Raw genomic sequence first — 22,129 nt, 5'->3', positions numbered from 1 at the left:
GGCCGGACCTGTGGCTGCAGAGAGTACAAGTTCAACAATAAAGGCAGTGATAGGTATATACCGTATATATATTTTTTTAAACAAATCATCAATGTGGGTGTGCGCGGAGCAGATGCGTAGCCCCGGCCCTGATATTTAAGTGCCGGTGCTAAGCACCGGAAAGCCCCGGCACAAATTAAGCACTGCAAAAACCCAAGCCACTTGCCACACAGGTGATCCATAAACGTGTGTAATCTTCCTCATTAGGGAAATCACTCTCCCCGTACCTTTCTTAGGCTCTCTGTGTCCGGACGGTAACGGCATTCTGCAGTTGCAGCACAGCCAGGACAGGCAGCACAGCTCTGCCCTTTTGCTTTGTCGTTGTTGTTGGTCGCGTCGGTCCAGGGCAGCCGGGGCTAACTTAATGTGGATGACTCATGGGCCGTGGCGTAGGGAGCTGCTGTCTGCCGTTGTAACTGCACTGCGCAGTGGTTATGCTGGGGCGTGGCAACTGGTGGCAGCCTGAGCCAAAGTGAAATAAATCTGCGCACGCTTCCGCGCGCACATCCCCTACCCCCATCAGAACCTCCATCCCAGCCCAGCCCCACCTCTTGGCCTGGGCAGGGGCAGCAGGGCTGCTAGTGCTACCTCACGTGATTAAGAAGAAATGTGAGTCGCAACGGGCGGGCACTCAATCGTAACTTGCAAGTCACACTCGCAATACTAAACCGTTTAAACGCCCCAATGCTAGTAATGATAGTATGACTCACACTCGGCAGCCGACGGGATACATACACATGAAAAAACATGCTGCCGCCGGCCGGACCTGTGGCTGCAGAGAGTACAAGTTCAACAATAAAGGCAGTGATAGGTATATACCGTATATATTTTTTTTTAAACCAATCATCAATGTGGGTGTGCGCGGAGCAGATGCGTAGCCCCGGCCCTGATATTTAAGTGCTGATGCTAAGCACCGGAAAGCCCCGGCACAAATTAAGCACTGTGTATATGAGACTGAAGATCCTCCGTTTGCAGGCTCGAACGATTCAGACGAAGAAGGAAGAATACATTCTCCATTAAGTAATCTGAGCATGTTTTCCGTATAGCCTTCCTGAGCACCTTCCGCACTTTATTACCCTCTTTAGAGCAGGGCACGTGATGTTTATGTTCATCTCACTACCGATGTAGTACACAGAACGTGAATGTCACTTCCTCACACCAATGGCAGATAACTATTTCAAAGGGATTATTTTTCCTGGCCCTCGCGCTGTGCTGCATGGGAAGCCTAATCCTTGTAGTCCGAGATCTTTTTCTTTCTTTTCAGTGACGTGCAGCATGCTATGCGCATGTTGTCACTGAATCGGTAGCTGACCAAAAAAACTAGGGGCCTTATTTATGAAAAGTGACGCATCGCTGCGCGAAAACAGCGATGCGTCACTTTTCACTGCGCACTCCTTGCGACACCAATGATGCGTCATATTTAATGTATGACGCATCATGTCGCAAGGAGTTACAGATACGTCAGTATTTCTGAGGTATTTGTAAGCGCAAAAGTGATGCATTGCTGGAGTGTGTCACAAAAGTGACGCAACTCCAGCAATGCGTCCTTTCACATGCGGAAAGCCCCATGTGAAAGGGCTTGCGTCAGTCTTACGCCTGCTGTGAGGCAGGCGCAAGATTTTGACGCAACAGCGTCCTAAAAGTGATGCAGTGAAATCTCATAGATTTCACTGCGTCACTATTACGAGGCTTTTTGCGGGGAAATGCCCCCTCTGCATACATTATACCTGACGCAGGTATAATGTGGCGCAGGGGTTTAAAAAGTGACTCATCTACCTAGATGCGTCACTTTTTAAATATGGCGCAACAAGGCGCATGTTTTACGCCGCCGATGCGTCACAAAAAGTGACGCATCAGCAGCGCAAAACTGACGCAAGGCCTCATAAATGAGGCCCCTGACTTCTTTGACTTTGACTGCTGCACCATGGGCATTAATGGCAACGAGCACAGTACCATTGGAACGGGGACACACCTCTTTTCAGACGTATGATTTCCAAGTGAAAGCTTTTCTGGAATTGCTCGGAAAGGGGGATCTATAAGCAGGACTAAACCAACAGGGATATTGGGGGGGAGCAGTCCCTGATCATGACCAGTAGTTCCACTCATCAAGAGACCAATGAAGTGTATCCGCCCAAGCAGTGCAGACACTTTACTAGATGCCAGGCAATGAGTGTGATAAAAACAGAACAGGGGCAGACCTTCATTCCACTTTTGTGACCAAGACAGTCCTTCTACCCCACTGGAGGTGGAGGGGGCAGAATTTAACTAGAAGAGGCATGAACACTAAAGAGGTAAACAGGGTTTGGATCATTGCACAATGCTTATCCTCTCGGATTGACTAGTTACCTGTCCAGCACACTTTCAGCAGTTTAAATAAATCAATCCCTCAGTTGTTCTTTGAGAGGTGAAAACAACACAATCCTGTTTTTTTGTATACAAGTCAATTTTATTAATGTCCAAAAAATCCATCATTTCAAAATATAGACATTGGGGTCATATATTATACAATAGGTTTGTACTTTCTTCCTTCATTACCTTCCCAGAACTATAGTTAATGTTATTAAGATCAGCTTTTCCATTTGATCAAAATTCCTTCTGTCATTTTATTTCCATTTTATCAAATCAAATCAAATCAAAATAAGCTTTATTCGATATTCACAAGGATATCATAAAAGCATTCATTTCATTGTTTAAAAAATAAGTCTGCAATCAGAATAAAAACATAATCATAAAAACAAAGGATAAAACCTCTTTCATATAAACTGTGTTTAAAAGGTTAAGATAATTTTTAAAAAACACTATTGTACATAGGCTATCGTATCGAGTTCCTAAATTTAAGCAGCAATTTCAAGAACTGTTCCATAGTGCGTATGACATCCCTATCCTCCAACTGTTGTAATCGGTCAAATGCATCTTTACAAGTCCTCAAGCCCCATTTGTTCAGTAATGGTCTCAATAGAGATTTCCTAGGGGCTACATAATATTTGCAGAACATTATGGAATGGATGTTCGATTGAGAAGAAATTTCATCACATGGGCAGGGGCACAAATTTCGAGTCCAATCATTACAGGAAGGAAATGTTATTAGGCGGAAAAAGGAGCCCAGTCTGAATCTGGAGAGAAGCATTCTAGTAAAACAAGAAAAGTCAGTGGAAAGATACAGTTGGAGCCCCTTATTCAAGGTAATCCTTTGAAAGTCCAGGATTGTTTTCTTGAGTTTTTGGGTAGCCCACCTCTTGGCTTCCAAGTGGTCCATTAGAATCTTTCTCAAGGCTTTCCTTGAAATGTGCTCCAAAGTCAAAGGGTCAGTGTAAAACTCTGGTCGACCAATATCGCCGAACACACTTTTAACATATGCCAGCCATTTCGTATATTTTACCCCCTCCAGCTTTAGATTGTCCAAAATTATATCTCGATTTAATGCAGCCTCAGGGGTAGTCCAGATCTTATGCCACAAGAGGAGCGGCTCAGTTTTGATTACATCTGAAATGAAAGGTAGCCCTAACTCTATGTGGATCATATAGGTGGATGTTGATTTTGGTATCCCTAATAGATACCTTAAAAACTGATTTTCCACTATCTGGATGGATACTATATTATCGATCCCCCAGAGACCGGCCCCATAGGTTGCCGTTGAGGCACATTTGACTTTATAGATAGTGATAAGCTGCTTAACTGGCCTCCCCCCTATTTTACTGTCAAAATCTCGGAGCGCCCCAATTGCTCTAGTAAAGGCAAGTTTCCTAGCTTTAATGGCAGACTGCCAGGTCACCTTTCTGTGGACGCAAATGCCCAGATATGGGAAGTGTTCAACTGTTTCTATTTTTTGACCTTCAATGAATATGGGACATGGGATTTTCTTTATTCCCTTACTGCATACCATGGAGAATGTCTTACCAATATTCACTTTCAGGCCCCTTTCATGCATAAAGTGTGTAAATGCGGTGACTGCTCTTTGCAGCCCCAATCTTGTTTGAGACAATATAGCCGCATCATCGGCATACAACAGGATTGGGACGGCATGACCCCCCACTTTCGGATAGTCACATTCAATATTTTTCAAATGGTCACCGATGGCATTTATATAGAGAGAAAAAAGCAGGGGGGCTAAAATGCACCCCTGCCTCACCCCTCTAGTGATAGTGAATCTTGGAGAACACTCCCCCCTCAGACCAAAACGCACCCTAGCCCCCGCATCTCTATACAAATTAATGATAAAATTGAGGATAGATGGATTCATCCCCAAATGCTCGAGGACTTTCCATAACTTTTCATGGACCACGCAGTCAAAAGCTGAGCTTAAGTCTATACATGTTACAAAGAGGTTACCCTTTTTAGCCTCCACGTATTTAGACATAAGGAGATGTAGATTTAAGCTCTGTTCAACTGTGCCCCTTCCGGTTTGAAAGCCATATTGAAGTCTGGAAAGGACATCAGCCTCCTCAGTCCAGATATGTAAACGTTTTAAAATAATACGTCCCACAACCTTCATTAAAGAGTCAAGCAAGGAGATAGGCCGATAACAAAATGGTAAATGCCTATCTCATTTTTTATATATGGGTACCACAATGGCCTCTGCCCAAGTTGGAATTTGACCATAAGCATTAGCGGAGTTCAAGGCAGAGGTTAATACTGGGGCCCAAAAATCTATTTCCGCTTTGAAGACATCCGCTGGTATGGCATCTGGACGAGGAGCCTTCCCAGCAGGGCTCTCTCTTATGGCGAGCATGACCTCCTCACATGAAAAGACAATATTAGAAGGACCCTTTCTCAGATCCATTGTGGTGGTATTTAAGGAAGGGGTGAGATCCAATGGAGAAGTATTAGATGAAATAGGTTTACTATATAGTTGTTGAAAGTAAGCGCCCCATGTATCACCGTCAATTGCAAGGTCCAAACTCCTCTTAGGCATTGTGACCCATGGAAGTGGGGTATTTACAAATTTCCAAAATGCTGAGGAGTTACGGCTTTCACAGGTTGACAACAAAGTCCGCCAAGCTTCCGCCTTCAGAGATCTTTTCCTATTCTTTATGGCAAGGCGGTATCGAAGTCTAGCCTGACGTATCTCCATTGGTAACTTTGGGTTTGAATGTAAAGCTTTCTTCAATGATTGTAGGGCTCTAGTGCAGTCTTTATCGAACCACCCTTTAGGAATGATAGGGCCTGACTTGAACTGGCGGGTAAGTAGCTTTTTTAAACTTTCCTGAATTTTTAAGAAAGCTTCGAGAATTGTTTGAGGATGTTCAGTCAGGGACAAACACATGTGTACCTCCTCCCACCTCAACTTCAAGAGATTTTTAAGGAGACTAGCTGGATTGATTTTTTCCCATTTTAGGGTATAGCCATTTATTGCCCCTATTTTGATGGGTTGCTCGTAGCTTATAGGGGGATTGTTATGGCAATTTGAGGAAAGCGATAACACAATGGATAGAGTCAGGGGGTAATGGTCACCGTATACGTAGTCAAGGGTATCCCAGGAGGATATAAGGGAAGCATGCATCTTTGAGAAGAGAACAAAATCAATAGTCGAGTTTGCTGCTCTTCCATGAAAGGAAGGTTTAAATGGTCTCGGTGGAGAGCATATGTCATTTGCGAAGGCTAAGTTAAAAGAAGCCATAAAAATATTTAATACCTCCCCTGTTTTTGAGTGTAAGAAGTGATTTAAGATATCATCATCAAATTCATTTTCTTGTGTGGGAAAAAACTCACACAAATCCCTTGAAACATATTGGCAAGTATGACAATTAAAATCGCCCATAAACGCAATCGCACACTCACCCCCGCACCACTCTTTAATCGAAATGATGACATGGAACAAGTCATGTAGGACTTTCTCCAAACCCTGGAAAGGCATATTATTATAAAAATTGATTATTAATAGACTCAAGGACGGGCCTATTTCAATGACAATTATTTGGTAGGAATCCTTAAGGAGATGTTTCCGAATCCTCAATCCTATGCCAACACTAACATATATACACAAACCCCCCCCCTATGTCTGCCTTGCTTACTCTCTATCGCTGGTGAATGAAAAGTCTGAAAACCCAATAGATGTGTCGGGGTTTGCACCCAGGTCTCCTGGAAACACAGAACTGAGAAAGAATTGACCACATCCAACCATGACGGCTGAACAATTTTCGAGGAAATGCCAGCCACATTCCAGCTTAGAATCTTAATTTGGAAGATGATTTCCGATTCTCAGAGTGGATACAGGAAGTATTTATAGTATTTGGCTGGTAAACACGAGGCAATGTAGTTGTTAAGTCCATGGTGGTTGCCCCGCTTACTGGCCCCTTTTCTCCTGGCTTTCTGCACCCCAGATCTCCATTTATAGATGGTACATTGGAGGATATATCAAGTACATTTCCCCTCACGGGATTATCAGCATCAGGTAAGGAGAGTCATTCAATGTCGTCCAAGCCGCAAAGCGGGGCGTAATGGTTATAGCAAGGAAGGTTCCATGAGGGCGTTATAGGTGGTAGGTATTGGCCGTATCCAGCAAAGTCATGTACAGGGGGTGGAGGAAGTATATTTTCCATCAGTCCATGCCTAGGGGGATAAGAGTTGTAAGGTAATCTTTGGTGCCGGGGGAAGGAAAAATTGTCATGATACGATTTAGGACGAAACGTTTTTCGGGGCATTAAAGCTTCAGGATAGAAGTATGATAACACTTTGGGTGTAATCGAGCCTCTATTAAAATCCGAAAACCAATCCCTAATATGCTCGATGACTCTAGGGTCTTTGAAAGTGATAATTACTATGTCGCCCTCTATGTCTTTGGGACGTACTCCAACCCAATTAGTTCGTCGCACCGTGATGATTTCGCCATTTAAGTGGGGTGGCAATGGCCTGTTGTTTTTTAGCCAATAGATGACTTTATTCTTTAGGCTAGTGTGGTTTTCATGAGATCCTGATGATAAGGGCAAAACCCCCGTTAAGACAATAACGTTATGTGAGGCAGCTGGAGGTAGGTCAACATTTCTTTCGCGTGGAGCTCTAGTGGGTTTTAAACCAACCTTATTCATGTCCAGTGTGGACTTTGTGTTCCCCATTCTGGCTGATTCCATAAGAGAATTTATTTGAGAAGACTGTGTCTGTGGGTTTAAAGGCGGTTTAGTTGGGGCGGCGGTCACTTTAATTGCTGACTTTTTATTTAGCTGAGGAGGCTTGTATAATAGGAGTTTTTACTACAGGTATGTTTTTGACCTTATTAGAAGTTTTATCTGCCTCCTTTAAATTAGGTGGTTTGGATAAGTCCTTTCTAGTTGTGGTTTTTAAAGTAGGACATTCCATAAGGGTATCCAGTTGGACACCTAATCTCTTAACTCTATCTACTATTGGAAGTAGTAGGGTTTTCAATAAGTGTTCCATCGCATCAACAAAATCTTTTATAGAAGGTGGAACATGAGAGGGAAGTATTTTTTCAGGTGCATTGGGTGCCCCTTCCACTATTTGAAGTAATTCTTTCCTAAGGGAGTCCTTAGAAGGCATTAATTTGCGAGCTGGAGTATCTATGTTACCCAGACCTCTTTTCCTGCGTTTTTTTGGGGGTGAGTGAGTAGTTTGCTGTTTCTTTTTTCGGAGGTTAATAACAGTCGATGTCTTTGGGCCCGCACGTTGAGAAGTAGCTATTTGGGTTTGCGTTTGCTGTACGACATCCAGGGATATTTGTGCCCCTATGGGGCTTGCACTTGCATTCTCAGAAGCCTTAAGAGTTTTCGGGGTAACCAAGTCAATAATTGGATTACTGCTAGGGTGAAGTAGATCAAGTTGAGTGGCAGCAGATGTATCATTTTTGGGGGACGAATTGACCTGAAATATTAAGGGAATATTCTCTGTATTAAACAGATCAGCGTCTGTATTTTCCATGGAGGCGTTGTCCAAATGTGAACCAAGGGTAACTTTGGGAGAAGAGTCAAGTGCAGTATTTTTAAGTTGCTCAATGGAAAGACGATGAGCAGCTCGGCGCTCTGCCAGAGCCATGTCTCTGTCGACTTCAGCAATAGCTCTTGAAAAGAATTTATCCAAGGAACCCAAGATGGAAACACCTACCCTGGGTGGAAGGTCGTCCGCAACAGGTATAGACATTTCTGGGGCTGATTGGCAATAAACGTAGTAAATATAATCCCACAGGTACAAGATGGTACATGTTAGGGGGTGTGCCAAGCCGAGCCTTGTATGGCCTTGGAGGGCCTTAGAGGGCCCGCCCTTTGCCCGGGCTTAGCCCCGGGCAACCCGCTCGCATCCCGCGACGCGGAGGGCTCAGTGCTTTTACAGCCCCTCCTGGCGCGTCTACCGCGTCAGGGCAGCGCGCCGCCGCAGAGGCTGCCGGGATGTGTAGTCCCGGAGCGGCGGCGCGGTTGGTGGCGGCGAGAACTGCTGTCTGGCGCTGTGGGCTCTTCAGGCTGCCCGCTCTGCCTCTGCCTCAGTCCAATGGCGCTCAAGGTGAAAATTATACTCCCCCCGCTCCACCGAGGGCTCAGTGCTTTTACAGCCCCTCCTGGCGCGTCTACCGCGTCAGGGCAGCGCGCTGCCGCAGAGGCTGACAGGATGTGTAGTCCCGGAGCGGCGGCGCGGTTGGTCACGGCGAGAACTGCTGTCTGGCGCTGTGGGCTCTTCAGGCTGCCCGCTCTGCCTCAGTCCAATGGCGCTCAAGGTGAAAATTATACTCCCCCCGCTCCACCGAGGGCTCAGTGCTTTTACAGCCCCTCCTGGCGCGTCTACCGCGTCAGGGCAGCGCGCCGCCGCAGAGGCTGCCGGGATGTGTAGTCCCGGAGCGGCTGCGCGGTTGGTGGCGGCGAGAACTGCTGTCTGGCGCTGTGGGCTCTTCAGGCTGCCCGCTCTGCCTCTGCCTCAGTCCAATGGCGCTCAAGGTGAAAATTATACTCCCCCCGCTCCACCGAGGGCTCAGTGCTTTTACAGCCCCTCCTGGCGCGTCTACCGCGTCAGGGCAGCGCACCGCGGCAGAGGCTGCCAGGATGTGTAGTCCCGGAGCGGCGGCGCAGTTGGTGGCGGCGAGAACTGCTGTCTGGCGCTGTGGGCTCTTCAGGCTGCCCGCTCTGCCTCAGTCCAATGGCGCTCAAGGTGAAAATTATACTCCCCCCGCTCCACCGAGGGCTCAGTGCTTTTACAGCCCCTCTTGGCGCGTCTACCGCGTCAGGGCAGCGCGCCGCCGCAGAGGCTGCCGGGATGTGTAGTCCCGGAGCAGCTGCGCGGTTGGTGGCGGCGAGAACTGCTGTCTGGCGCTGTGGGCTCTTCAGGCTGCCCGCTCTGCCTCTGCCTCAGTCCAATGGCGCTCAAGGTGAAAATTATACTCCCCCCGCTCCACCGAGGGCTCAGTGCTTTTACAGCCCCTCCTGGCGCGTCTACCGCTCAAGGTGAAAATTCCTCCTGTTGAGTCATTAAAATCCACCATTAACCAGACTCATTCCAAATCCTACTACTTATCTGTATCTCACATTACATATTCAATCATTCAAAATCAAAAAGATTATCAAATTCATATCTTCAATCCCTACATTGCTAGCCATAACTTCAGCCAAAGGCAGTGGTCGAAGTGGGGGAATAAAATAGGGGCACTGTGGGCGGAGAATCAGAGGGCGGGAATAATTTGTGGATTGGGTCAATGGGCGGAGTCAGAGGTGTGGCAGAAAGAGCAAAATATCCCAATTTCCACTATTTGTTTCCCATTTCACTAACCGGTTACAGCTTATTACGTTATTTAATTTTACCAATAGATACATATTTTTATTTAAGGTTTAATTTGAGTTATTGACATTAAAATACATTCAAAAAGTGGGATATGTTTCCAATCACAGATTGTCCTAAATATCGTTAAAAGTGGAATCGCAAACCATTTGTCTCCCAGCCATGAAGTTTCTGTCATCAGAATTTCTCCTTCCTTTTTCCAAAAGATCAGTTCAAACATGAATGACAAAATATCCTAGTTTGCAGATGTTTTCCACATAACTATGGCTCTGCCATCCTCTACTGCATAATCTGATGATTTTAACTAATACATTGTTTATAGCTCAAACGGATCAAAAGTTACTAGAAAATGTGACTTGTGCTGCTGTGAAGTGGAGGGCCCTTTGCAAAGGTTGACTGGTCACCTTTCTCACTGCTTCAGTTGTATGTTCCACTGGTACTAATAGAGAAAAGTCTTTGCAGAGACTGTTAGCATGTGTAAAAATGTCACAATAATAAAGTATCAGAAAAAGTACAGCACCACTAATTCCAGTGTAGGGTTTCAGAGCACTTTACATCACACACATTACCACACAGAGACAATCAATCATAAGTGTTTAAATCACTGTATAGGAAATGTTACATATGACAAAGGACTACAAGGTGTAGGAGTCACATGACAACCATACTAGTAGGCAGCATAGTATAATTGTAATTGGCCTGCAGAAACACAAACTCAGAATTTAAAACGCAATACCATGGTTGAGGGCTCCCCTTCAATAACCAGAATTTATTTCTACCCAAATTAACACCTTTTGCAACATTAGGATATTCAAAGACTGGGGAAAAACCATAACGTTCTAATTTATACCTTGCAGTTTGCCTGCAGCTCGTACATGACAGTTAATAGCTCACTGTTTTATGTTAGTATTTTTACTGATTAACTGCAAGTAACAATACGGTCTCTCTGACAAAAGCAGTAACCCACTGACCTATTTACATTATGTGCAATTTGTGATCCGCATGGTACATATTCTTAGCAGCAGGCACATTAACCTTCTGCACTTCCTTTCCATGAGTAAAAACTTCCACTAAACAAAACACCATCTCTCTCTATTAAGAACATTAATCATTGGAGAAATCATGATATTTTTATTGTTGCTGAAAAGTGTTGGAGGCCAGGAAGGAGGCAGCAAGTGCTTTTAAAACCATATTATACTTGCAAACACGACGCACCCACCTGAATTCAGTGCCACAAGCTCTCCGTGCAGGTAACAGCATTGAAGCGGGGGTGCCCGGTACAGGGGATTTCAAGGGACGTTGCTGAGGGAAAATTTATTATTTATTTAAGTTTCCCTCTGCATCATTCCTCGAAATCCCCCCTTCCCCGGCCCCTCAGCCACACCGCTGTCACCTGCATGGACTGTAGCTGGTCAGCACCTGGTACGGTTGCACTGCCCTAGAGCCATCCTGCTCAAGAGTCCTTGAACCTCAGTGACAGAGTCACTGTCACTCCATGGTGTGCTGCTTCATAGGCCTGCCTGCAAGACTGGAGGTGAACTTTAGAATGAATTGTGGCGGACAAGCCTTCAAGGTTAACCTACACTTGCCATTGCTGGGGTCCACCTGCTGGTGCTAAGACACCAGGGCTTTTAAGATGTTGCAGAGCTTTCTAAGGTCTAGCATGGGAATGTGCTCCCTCAGGGGGAGTGGTCTGGTTGACTGGTCATGAAGGCTGAACCCGGTTCCTCAGTTCCAAATTCAGCAGCTCTGACCATAGTGCTGCATCCTCTCCCCCACTGAACACCATACTGCCCCACTGAGAGAAACATGCACTGCACTGACCCGCTATAAACACCTGGATGTGACTCAATTCAAATGACAAACTAGACATGAGTAATATGCTGCCTAAAAAACATAACAACGTCCTAGAAAAAGCAAACACTCATAGGGAATGCAAGAGTAAGTGAAGCATGTGAAATGTAAGCAGGAACAACATGGTTACTTTTTTCTTTTTACACTCATTATTGAGAAATTAATGAGTGCTTTTGCCCGAAAAGGTAAGGCCATGACTACAGGGCCAGGAAGGGACCACATTTCAATGCCCATTGCTTATATAATTACAAAACTTAAGAGGTATGGTTTAAAAAGACCACATTCATGAACACAGCCACTGTACACATTTTGTTTTCCAATTCACCCATTAAGCAGGTATTTCAGGCAGGCATGCAACGCCCATAGGGTTCAAAAGGCTTCAGCCCCCACCCAACCCCCTCCCCGTCCTGTGTGTCAGCCCAGGCTGAGACAGCTTCCCGGGTACACACACAGCCACAACAGAGTTCATCACAGGTCTTTAAAAGACCATTTACGTGTTAATGAGACATGGTTGTTTTTTCACCCCTTCATCTGTACTCTGCCTATTGCCGGAAGAATTAGCCCCTCCCCCCACCAAATTTTTTAGTAGCGCCCGCCATCCGCCCCCCCCCCAAAAAAATTGCGTCTAGTTGCGCCTCTGTTGAGGAATAGTGCACTTTCCCACCTAGGGAAAACAATGTTGTTCAAAGAGAGACGTGAAAACAAAAGTAGTGCTTCACTGGCAAACACTGTAAAGTGGTGCTAATGTGTTTAGGTGTGAAGAAAGCAATCTGGCCACCTTGCAACCACTTTGTCTTGCTTTAGTTAGTTATTTTTGATATTTTTAATATGTTATTTCTCTCCACCCCGAGGCTGCACTTAGAAATTGAAAAATGTCAGAAAAAGAGAAGTTTCCAGCAAAAGTGTTTTTCTTTTTTGGATCCCTTTTACAGGGGAGAAAATAAACGAAAGGAGGAAGGAGAAGGTAATACCTGTTTCTTGAAGTCTCGGTTTTCACTAAATGAGGAAGAGCGAGACAGAAAGAGAGGGAAGAGGGGGAACAAAGAGGGGGGGAGGCAACTGCCAGTGGCAGGAGAACTGGACACTGTCCTTCTCTTCTCCTGGTACGAAGGAAAAGACAGAGTCCTTTGCCTTCTCTGCCTGTTCAACCCGTCCCAAAAAGCCGAGCCTTAACTATCTAACTTGGCGATTTCTGCCATCAGGGACCCATGTTTAAAATAAGAAAATAAGGGAACGCCATGCCCTGCCGATCCTGCCCACTTCGACCACTGGTTCGATCACTGGTCTAAGGGCCATATTATGAATTAGGCGAGGGGGCTCCAAACCGGTCCTGGAGGACCGGATCCATGCCAGATTTTTAAAATTACTACATGTATCTCAATGAGGATATCCAAAAAATCTGGTATGGATCCGGCCCTCCAGGACCGGTTTGGAGACCCTTATTAGGCGGTGTGAGTGTCAGTCTCCAGCAGAGCCAAGGATGAGTACTCTGCCAAACTGCCGTTTTCCCCGCCTGCCGTATTAGAAGTTTCCCACGGGGCTTGCGATTTCACTGTGGCTGTGAAATAATGTTGTAGTATGTTTAGCCGCTGGAAACACACTGCACTGTAGGCACTTAAAAATCGGTGCTCTGCCCAGATCTGAGTCAGTGGAATTCTTCTGATCTGAATCAGCACAACTGTTCACAATATTGCCCTCAAGTCCATATGATGATGCACTATGTTGGCTCAGCGCAGAGCCGAACACCTCTTTTTTATGAGCCTGCAGTGTGTAAATATATTTAATTTTCCCTGATATTTCACCGATTTGGAGCTTGATTTCTCGATGGTACAGCTCAGTAACAGTGAGAATAGTTTGCCTCTTTCTATTTCTCAGCAGTTGTACAGTTTAAAACAGTTTACTTACTCTGAGAAATATTGGGTTAAATGAATTTCCTTGACACACAGCAGGCGCATAAAAACAACACTCACCTCTAAGCTGAGGCAATGCATCCATTCATGAGATGGGCCCTTGGGTGGGTATCAACATGGCTGCTCTGGCTCAATGGAGAGCACTGTGTCTGTCTTGATGCGTCTACAGCATAAATCAATTTAACAAAATATTTCTCCTTGTTAGAGCTTTAGGGGCATAATTACAAGGGAATACTCCATTGGAATGCCCTTTTTTGTGATGTTCCGGTGGTGCTATGCCCTGCATCATATTTACAAAGTGGCGTTAAGCCACTTTTTGTGGCTTAACAGTGCTTTTGTGAATATGGTACCCTTTCCCACAGGTATCTGCGAGAAAGGAGGGTGCAATGGGTGTTGCTGTGGGCATTCTTCCACAACACCCATTGTTTTTTGACGCTGCTCCAGATTTACAAGGGGGTGTAAATCTGGACAATGCCAAAAACGAACACCATGCTAGAACAGGCACTAGAATGGCACCACAAGAAGACATACTTTTATGTCTCCCCGTTTTTTTTTTTCAGGTAAATGCATTTAATAACTGTTTAAGTGCAGGAAAATGTCCCTTCCTGCAAACAAACAATCATTAAATAATGGCAATTTGCTGCTTCTATGTGTGCTGCCAAATGCTGCACACATACAAGTAACAAATCACAATTATTGATTGTTTTTGTGCACATAAACAAACATTAAATGCATTTTGCTCTTTCCGTGTGTGCTCAGCTCTCTGCCATTTCTAAACTGCAGGGATGCATCATATTTAAATCAATATGGTGCACCCCTGTGTTTTATCTAGCGCTGGTGCTTAAAATAGCTGCCTTTCACCAACACAGACACCCTTGTGCCATAGTGGAAGGGTACCTACGTTGCACTGAATGATTGTTTATGTGCAGGAAGGGTTCCTTTCCAACACATAAACAATCAATAACGGCGATTTGTACTTTATGTGTGCTATTTTCTGCAGCACACATAGAAGTAGTAAATTGTCATTATTTAATGATTGTTTATGTGCAGGAACTTCCTGCATATAAACAATTATTAACCCCTTGTATGCTGATGACGGAACCGCTCTGTCATCAGCTGCGGTGGCGCTGTGCTGATGACGGAGCGGTTCCGTCATGGCCCGCCCGCCGCTCATGCGCGGCGCGAATTCCGCGCCTGCGCTGAGCGTTCTATTGAGCGGGCGGGGCCATGACGGAAACGCTCCGTCATAAGCACAGTGCAACCGACGCTGGTGATGGAGCGGTTCCGTCACCAGCATGCGCCCGCCGCTCTTCCGCCCCGCCCCCTTAGCACTGCGGCGGAATAGCCGCCGCAGTGCAGGGGTTAATGTAATTTTGCTCTTTCTATATGTTCTCAAGAATGCAGCACACATAGAAAGACCAAAAACGAGGAGAAATAAAAGTATTTCTCCTCGTTGCACCAGTCTAACGCCTGCTGTTGCATGGTGTTACTTTTTGACACTGCCTCGGATTTACACCTCCTTGTAAATCTGGGGGAGTATCAAAAAGCACTGGGTGTTGCGGTGGAATGCCCACATGAACACCCATTGCATGCAGACAACTGCGTAAACGGGTAGAATATTTACAAAGCAGCTTTAAGCCACAAAAGGTGGTTTAACTGCACTTTGTGAACATGGAGCAGGGCATTGCGCCACAGGGACGTCTGTAAAAGTGACCTTCCTGTGGCGCAATCCCCTTGTATATATGCCCCTAAATCAGAGAAATGCCAATGTGTAACTGTATGCAAATAGACAATGCAAGCACACAAAATCCGGCACTCTGCGCCAGTAGTGCCTCGCGGAGGTAAGAGCGGTGGCCGGCAGGGCGGGGTGGAGAGTGGTGGAAGTCGACAGCCAACGGGTCAAATCAAATTAAATAAATTAAACCACTTCATTTCAATAAGAAATGGTCAATAGTCCCTACAGGGAATGTGAGCCTAGCAGCATGCCATCCTCTGTCGACTTCGTAACCCATGCACACAGCTATTCCTGTTAGTAAAATGCCAGCGGCTGGATTTAAAGTTACACTCAATAGCATAGCATAACACTGCACTCACAACCACATGAGCACGCATCTTTTCAGTTAACTTTTCGAACTCCCTCTATTGCCACTGTAAGCTAAACCACCATTGAAAATAAATTTTAAAAATTACACCTGCCAGGTGTTCAATTTGGTAGTTGCTTACATATGCTGTTATTCATTAACACACGCCAGCTTGGGCCGTTTCAATGGTGGTGGGGGTGTTCTTAGCCATGAACTTTTGCGAGGGCTGTATACAATAGAAAACCAGTTGTGTAAATAAAACATTGGGCAGCTCAGGCCCACAAGCTAACCTGCAAATCGTGCAACTGTTTCCAAGTGCAGTAGTAAATTCCTAAACTGCAAGTCTTCAAAGCTGGCAAGAGTTTAGATTACAGCAGGTTTAGGAGGAGCAATTATGTACTATTTAACCGGCCGCGGGATGGAAGCTTCTGTTTCCAAAATACCTCAAGATTATTGAATTCATTAGTGAGGTGTGACTTCGGAAAACATGCATGTGATATATAACTTTAGTGTGCGACAACATTTTAGACAAGATGGAAGAATCGAACCAGACTTGCTTTGGTAGCTATTTGATGTCCCATCACAAAAAATCTTTAATATTTATTAATCTGACTGGTATTTACCAAGATGTGAAGACGAATCATTTCTCAATGTTCACACTAAAGTGATGCTTTGCATGTTTCACTGAATTTCCATGCATGGTTTAAGTACTTTATTTCATCACAATAGGCGGCAACAAAATAGGAGATTTATTAATAGAGTTACTGAAGCATTGATGTCTTGCCGCATTGTCGTAGCTCTCAACAGTGCAGCAGGTGCAGTGGCACTTTGGCCCAGATATGTTAGGGGGACTCAATACCATAATTATACTCGCCTGTTATTACCGAACACATGCACATTTTACATCCTCCAATTACTGTCCATGGCACCCTACCTCTGCCACTGCTTGCAGGTACAGTATAAAACTGTTATAGCAAAATAGAAATGTACATGCTCCACTCCCCCAGATGTGCTGGAAGGCGCATTTGCAGAAAAAAAACCTTACCTGCCCTAGTGGGACCTTCTAATATGCATTCAACCTACCATTCAATGGCCTGTGCTATTATAACCTCACATCATCTGGCATGGTATAAAAGATAGCATAATGCAACATATTGTGCATAATATAGCATAGCTTACCCAGTCTGAGAAGAAGCTGCAGCACGGAGAGATCCAAATAGACTATAGTTTCTGTCTCCCTTAATTCTTCAGCTCAATAAGTCCAGAACCGTCATCTCTCTGCTGCTGCCTTCAAGAAGGTTCAGACTGTTCAAGGCACTGAGCACTAACACACAGGCTTACATTGAGTGATTGTACAATATCCGCGAAAAGTGTGGAGAAAGGTGATATTTGAGAAACTTGCTCATCAGAATGCCGATTGACCAGTTTCAAACTGGTCCTGTAAATCCCTAATTGTCAAACCTCTCTTAAAAGCTCCTTCAATTAACTTGCACGTTAGGTTTTTTGGTTGAGACGTTTGAAGCCTGAGGGCAGTACTATTCTTTTTAGAGGGGGATGGAAGGTTTGCAAGGACAGTGATCACATTCAGATCTGTAAGAGGCTTTTTGCCTGTGTGGTTCAAGGTGATAGGAGGGTGTGATAGCATATGAGAGTGAACTGAAAGGTGCGTTTTTAATTGTATCTTATAAAGAAAGCTTCTTTAATCAGTAGTTCGTGAACTACTGGTAGCTCACCAGTTACATGTAAGTAGCTCTCCTGTGTCAAGTCAAGTCTACTAAATTTGAATCTTTTGATGGGCTGAAATAATATATGTATGCGAAAAATGAAGAGCGTGCATTAGAGACAAAAATGTGTGTATTTGCAGGACTGATAACAGCTGATATTTGAGCTTCCAAAATATATTTAAAGCTAATATTTGCATGATATAGCATATGGTGACGGGCATTTAAGCTGTGGCTGTTATGTATTACCCGCATAAAGTAATCCCACATTGAAAAAGTCTTTTTTTTTCATTATCTCTGGCAATCCTGCCTGATGCACTGAGGTTATCACTGCAGGTACTTTTACTTGGGGTAGTTATTAATGTAATCTTGTCTGGTGTGCTCACTATTTGAACACAAATGATATTAGTAGCTTGGGTTATTTTTATAGCTCAAAAGCAGCTCTAATAACAAGAAAGGTTAGGGACCCCTGTTCTAAAGAGGGGTTGCACTAACAGCAAAGTATAACTGTTTCTTTTGGGGGTACCGCATATTGTGCACAAAACCAGACTAATGGGGATGTTAACAAAGATAACTTAGCTTGCAAGTAAATTACACATGCAAGTATACTCATACACTTTTGAGTGACTTTACTACTTTTGGCTAGTCACCAATTACAATACAAAGTCACTCAAAAGTGTACATTTACATGACTTCCCCACTTGGAGCGATTTCCCTTCTGGGCCCCCTTTGGTTCTCCCTTAGTTTTGCGTTTTACACAGTTTTAGGTTGACTCGCCCTGCATAGCCACATCCAACGCTTTTGTTTTCACTAGAGTATTTTGAGAATACTCTGTACATGTTGTTTATTATTCAGGGACTCTTCTTGGGATTTTGTCTACACATTTTGTACAAGGTTGTTGGGAATACATAACAACATGGTGTACTGTTTTCTTTACTCAATCAGCAACAGTTCCTAATTGTGAGAAGTTGGCCTGGTATATAATGCTCACTAGTTCTAGTGATCACTTTGTACCATGCCAAGCAACCCTTATGATGATGGTTGTAATTCAACCTTGTAGACCAGTTATCCTAGTGGTAACGTGGACAAAGCAGTCTTAGGCTAAACTCTGAAAGGCATGTGAAGCCAGCTGTTATACCATACACAACCCCCTTGAATACCAAATGAAAGGGACACCACACAGATATATATTGAAAATATATATTGATTTATTAACTATTAAAATCCTCTGGACTCTTTATGAGTACAGAAGCACAAGCGTTAAATCACAAGACAGTTTAAAATACACAAAAGTTGCACAATATGGATGAGCCCTAGGGGCCACCTAAACCATATACTAAATAAGTGGTATAAGAGATACCAGGAGGAAAGTGAAGAGGCCTAGGGCCTTGGGAATCGCTGGAGCTATTCGAGACTGGAGTTAGCTAAGTCGGGAAAGGCCCACGGGACTCGGGTGCAGTGTCCAAAGTGCACGCACTTCTCAATACAAAGTCTATGGTGCGTAAAAAGCACAAAGTTAGAAAGTTAGGAACCTTCCGAGTGACCTACGGAGCTGAAACTTAAAACACAGGCCCTTGGGATGTGTACCAGTGCAGGAGCACCGGCGGAGCTGAGTTACCTCACCCACAGGAAGCGGGTGCACAGGGTCGAAGATGTGTCGGGTTTCGTCACGCTGGTCGATGGTGCTTGGAGCTGAAGATGCTGCAGGCGGCTCGATGAGAAGAGTTCCGGTGGATCCAAGGGTGGATCTGAAGAGTTGAAGACCTGAAAGCAGAGGGGACAGTGTTCAAAGTCACTAGCCAGTGACTGCCGTGGAACCAGAGTGGAACCAGGTGATGTCGGGTGCAAACAGGCGTTGTCGGGTAGCTTCTTTCTGCAGCCACGTGGATACCCGGGGTCGAGGACGTCCAGGAGTCGGTCACGAGCTGTCCCACGTAGGCTTCTCGCTGTTGGCGGTGTCGGCGACCTGATCGGAGCAAACAGGCCTTGGCAAATGCAAGCCACGCAGAAGTTGAAAGATGCTGTTCACTCGGACCAGCAAGGTCAGAGCGAGTACTCCTTTTCACAGGAGCTTGGGTAGGTCTGGAGCAACCAGACCTGCTGTTTAAATCTTCGGGTTCGTCGCCAAGATGGCCGCTGGCCGCGTGGCTAGTGGCCGGGATGGCGCGTCGAGTGGCACAATGCAAAAGGGCCCCACGCAGATCGTGGAGATGCTGGAGGGCTGATCTTCGGTGCAAGGGCTGCTCGGTGGTGGGGGTTCTCAATCCCCAAAGCACAATGTCGAGGATGCCTCAGAAGCTGCGCAGTCAGCTTTTCGGGTGTCTTTCAAGAGGTCCGGTCCCACGTCACTCTGTGCCTCCACGGGTCCCTTCTTTGCAGGGACTGTGGATCGGGCTCTGAGAGGTCTGGGAATCTGGTTCTTGTCGGGCTCTGGGCTCGGGCTCCGGCGGGAGGCGGCGGCAAAGCAGACGTCGAGTTGCTGGTTGGTACCTGTGTTCACAGGGTGGTCACTCCTTGGCCACAAGGGAGATTCTTCTTCAGTCTTCTGTGCAGCAGAATGTCGAAGTCCAGTCTTCTTCTTAGTTTAAGTTGATTTCGGGATGATCTGCTGTGCAATGGCACTGCTCCCCCTCTTATTCCAATCTAGGGGGTGGATCACCTACTAGGTCCCTCCTCTGGGAGGAACCAGGAAGGGGGGCGGTTACACCCCCTTTCCTTTGTCCAGCTCCGCGCCAGGACTGGGGCTGGAAGGCCCCAGAACCGGTTTGGACTGGCCTATGCACGGGGACACCTTGTGTGCCCCGGGCATGTCTGATTCTTTTCAGCCCTGTCCTACCTAATACACAAAATCCTGTCTGGGGTGGTGCTCGCACCTCCCAAGGCAGGAAACCCTTTGTCCAGGTCACCATCTGCCGAGTTTCGGTCAGCAGCAGGAGGCCAGACTTGTGTCTGTGGTGGCAGCGTCCATTTTGTGAAGCTGAGGCTCTGTTTAACTTTAACCGGGGTTAAGGCTACGCACATGTCGTGTCCCTCTAGAAGGGTGGAATGCTATCCCCGTCGCCAGAATTGGCGAGGGGATAGTATTCCAATTCGTATGACACCTTACTCGACATGTTTTGATAAAGCCAAACCAAAGTTAGCATTTAACCGCGAGGATTATAATGCACTTAAGAGTATATGGTATGGCAATATCCCGGAACAGCTTAGGGAGTGGTTCCCGACAGCTGCAGACAGGCTCAGCTCATGCTAGAGCACCATCTCACATATTTCCAAGCACTCTGCCTCCAGGATTGATGAGGCCTTCCATAGGAGTGGCTGATAGGAACATATGTGTCCAGTTTAGGGTTAGGCACAGGCATACTGTACCTAAGTAAGAGGTGATTACACCAACTTACCCCAGCTGAGTGATCAGCCAGTTGTGTCAAATATGGAGGCCAGGCCAGGGGTGGCACAATACATGCTGCAGCCCCTGGTAGGCCTTGGCTACACCTATGCCCTGGGTACCTATGGTACACTGTTACAGGGGCCTATAAGGTGAACCAATTCCAATTGTGTTATGCACCTAAGGTACATGGAGTCCATTTTAAGGAGAGAGCAATCAGCCTGGGGCCCTGAATAGCAGGATCCCAGGCCAACTAAGTCAAAAACCAGCTAAACACCAGGCAAAAAGTTTGGGGGTAACCATAGTCAGATATCCACCTTCCTACATAACCCCCCCCCAAACGAAAGGAGATAAGGCTATCCTTGACCAGGTAAGCCTATATTGCCTAAGTGGCCATATAAGGAAGTACCAGCTCTGGCTTGGTAACCCCCTGTCTCATGGTCCACTAAGCAATCCCTCACCCTAAGGGTATCTGAGGGTCTCCACCATAGGGAATCTCTACCTGTGGTGTGTCTTTGCAAAGTCAAAGGCTGGTGTTGAGATGGAGTACTGAAGTGAGTTTCCTCTGTAGGGCTCAGCTTCCTCCAATCACTCTCCACCATGTGTGCCTTTCTTTCTTTGACTGAGTTGCACTGTGCTCTCAGGGTCAACCTCTGGCTACCTAAAGCTGGAGGCTGAGTCCCTCGGTTTGGCTTACTGAAGGGACAGTTCAGGTTTGGGCCCTTAGGGTCCCAGGTTTGGCTGTGCCCAACAATATCCATCTGGGGGAGGTCCCTAACTACTTTTAAGGGGGATCCCTCAGGAGTTTTTAAAGTTTGCACCTTACTAGGGCTACTAGTTTCGGTGCCCCTAATCTGTGGATGGGGGTGCTTTATTTGACAGGGGGGCCTTTGGGTCTCACTGTCCTTCTTGTCCTCTGCAGCCCTGGGCTGAGTAAGGCAAGGTAGAGAGGGGCAGGTTACCTGCTCCAGACTGGGTCCCACCTGAGAAGGGTCCACTGCCATCAGAGGCTCTGTTAGGCAAGGCCTAACAACCTCTGGGACAGTTCCTTCATCAGGGGTAAGGTCAGTTCCCTGAGGAGGCTGATCCTTTCCTAAAGTCTGGTGGGAGGGAGATTTCTCTTCCTCCTCAATGCTCTCTGTTTGGGTGGAGTGATCCATCATTTCAGGCTTCACTACCCATGTATCAGTTTGAGTTTGGGCTGTGGCCATCACAGCCCCACCAACCTTTTCAGGAGGAGACTCAGTTTGGGTATGGGCTGTTACTAGTACAGCCCTGCTACTCTTTCCAGGAGGGAAGTTATCTAAAGATGGGGCTGAGGTTTGCTCAGCCCTCCCAACCTTTTCAGGAAGGACATCTTGAATTGGGGCTGTAGCCATTACAGCCCCACTAACCTTTCCATGGAGATTTACCATTCTAGAATGGGTTTGCTGT

General features: G+C 45.9%; 1 protein-coding gene across 1 annotated transcript in view; it reads right to left on the bottom strand.

The window, feature by feature from the left end:
• Nucleotides 1-16,901, bottom strand: part of LOC147692367 (cytochrome P450 2G1-like) — a 518,353-nt gene extending 501,452 nt beyond the window's left edge. The window contains exon 1 of the mRNA XM_086938591.1: nucleotides 16,772-16,901. The gene's annotated coding sequence lies outside the window, so the exon portion shown is untranslated. The remainder of the gene's footprint in view (nucleotides 1-16,771) is intronic.
• Nucleotides 16,902-22,129: the final 5,228 nt, after the last annotated feature.

This window comes from Lissotriton vulgaris, chromosome 9 (assembly GCF_964263255.1).
Source record: "Lissotriton vulgaris chromosome 9, aLisVul1.2, whole genome shotgun sequence".
Lineage (NCBI taxonomy): Eukaryota > Metazoa > Chordata > Amphibia > Caudata > Salamandridae > Lissotriton > Lissotriton vulgaris.
This window is presented reverse-complemented; position numbering and strand designations above follow the sequence as displayed.